Source organism: Gossypium arboreum, chromosome 11, assembly GCF_025698485.1.
Source record: "Gossypium arboreum isolate Shixiya-1 chromosome 11, ASM2569848v2, whole genome shotgun sequence".
Lineage (NCBI taxonomy): Eukaryota > Viridiplantae > Streptophyta > Magnoliopsida > Malvales > Malvaceae > Gossypium > Gossypium arboreum.
The window spans coordinates 127200364-127202953 of NC_069080.1; positions in this window are offsets into that span (position 1 = coordinate 127200364).

Consider the following 2590-nt stretch of genomic DNA (forward strand, 5'->3'; position numbering starts at 1 on the left):
AAAGTCAAAATAACTTTGCACCATTACATTAATAAAACACTCAAGCATCAAAGAAACAAGACAACTAGATAAAACACCAAAATAACAATCCATGACACCTTTGACACAAAACAGATTCGTCAAGGCAAAACATCTTACAAAATCAAAGATAAACCCAAAAAGCATTCCCACATTCATGAAATGATTTTTTTTTATATATGCTTCAAATTATTTCTAAGTTAACATTTCTTTGCCATTAGCGTTTGTATTACCACGTTCATTAAATCCACATCATTAGTGTTGCATACAAATTTATCAACATTGATAAGCCTTGTAGTCACTACTCTTTCCAACATGGTGCTAGGAAGATCCAAATGATACAAATAACGGTTGTATAACTGATCGACAATGGGAGAGGATTTGCGGAACCCCATTCATGTTTCGTCTCTGCACTTTTAACCAACATGTCAAATTTATGTCTGTGGAACGGCCACTCGGGTATCTTTGTCCCTTGTTTAGGAGCAGCTGCACATTTCTAATATATTTGGAAGATTAATTATATTCATATGTTTGTATCTAAAAGAATATTAAATAAGAACAATATAATATAATATACCTCTGGATGCCTATAATGTTGTTTTGGGTGATTCAATGCTTGCTTCAATAGAATTCAAATTGCCTAAGATTCAGTGGAGAATAAAATGCAACTGCACAACAAAGTGAAACAAGCAAAAGGATAATCTAAAGAAACAATTTAGATTGAAGTCATTGGAAGTATAGAATGGAGTTCCTTGAGAAAACAGTAATTTATATAAAAACGTATAAAATGTAAAGTCCCATATCAACAAAACAATTATTTCTTATGTTATTTATAAAGCCCAACATTACATAACTAGATTGCCTTCGAAGTTGAGCCTTGTTAGACATGACCCTAGCATGTTCCTTTGTCTTAGGCTGCCGAAGGTACCCCTGTTCACCACGAATGGGTAACCTATTTCTTAATGGATTTGGCCTTGTTCCCTCCCAAACCGGTGGGGGACTATCCTATCCTCCATGGTTAGGTAGCATTTACTTCTTATTTTTTCTTCTTTTTCTGTTTATAATATCTTTCCATGTGTTTTTGTTTTACCGGAACATGCTTTGGTTTTTGTTTTACTGATTTTTTAATTGTGTTCAGCTTAATCTCAAAATTGCTTGTATAATAGTCATTCTAATGATACTCGACTAAGTCCTATCAGAGTGGGCTTGGCATAATCATACATAGTCTGAGGAGCAAGACATGCAGGAGGTTGCCGATTACCAAGATTATTATTTATCTCCTCAGTAATATCATTTTGCTCTTGATCATCTATTACAATCTATTGACATTGCCTCGCTTCTCTAACCTCTCTATAATTTTTACGAGCAGCCTTTTTAATTTCACTGTAAAAAACGATTAGTTTCAATGAGTTGCCTCTATTCATAAATCAAAAGTATTAAAATTAAAATAAAAAATGGCTAAATAAATAGAAATAAAGTTTTCCTAATATTTTAGTCCCCGGCAAGGGCGCCAAAAACTTAATGCGTCATGAACTAACTAAAAATTTGACTAAGGCAAGTGCACTTATCAATTAATAGTATAGCTACAATGAGCAAGATATCATTTTCATGAATACTAGAAGTACTAGAAAAGTAAATATACGATAAATAATAAATAAAAGGCCACTCCATTTCGGCAAAAGACCCACGCCCAAGTTCCATAGCTTTGGGTCCGCTATCCCGATCATGATTTTCCTACCCCCAGAGGGAAAGATTACTGTATGTCAATTATTTAACTAATAAATTCGAGCGATTGATTAAAACTAAAATTAACTGAATTAATTAACTTACGAACGTAACAAATAAGAGCAAAACAGGAAAATGAACGATTAACAATCAAGAAGCAAAACAATACCCAAGAAAGGATTCACCTAGATTTCATCTATCATTATCAATCTAAATTACGTAATTTCTTTACTTAGTAACTTAATCTGCAGAAATCCCTAAATTATACTAATATCTCTTTTGAGAGTAAGAGCAACTGACTCTAGGTTGATTAGTTGAAATTTCTTTCTAATTAAAACCCCTATTATTGCATTAACTCATTTTATTTCTAAGATTACATGTAAGTCCACTCAATTACGCAAAATCAACTCTTAAACAGGGTCTATTTCTCCTCTAATTTAAACACACCAAAAATGGATCAATAATCCAAAAATATCAAACCAAGAATTAAGCACACATAATTGATGACAATATCTAAGTATTTATTACATAAAATAAAAAATCAAAAGATAAACTTAATCGAAGCCCAAAGATCTATGAACTAGCCCGTGTTTGACTAGCCTCATAGGGTTCATCTCCCCTAGGTATTTAGAAAATTAGTTCATGCTTGAAAATAAAAACATCCCAGAGACAGTATATCTAAAGTAATATAGAAACACATTATAATCTCCTGAGAAATCAACTGGGAGTCTTCAATCTTGACGAAAATATGCTTCAAAATTGGCTTCAACGGTGTTTTCTGAGTTGTTTTCTTGAGTATCTTATGACGACTCTCTCTCATCTTCTTATTTTTGTCATATATACGTCA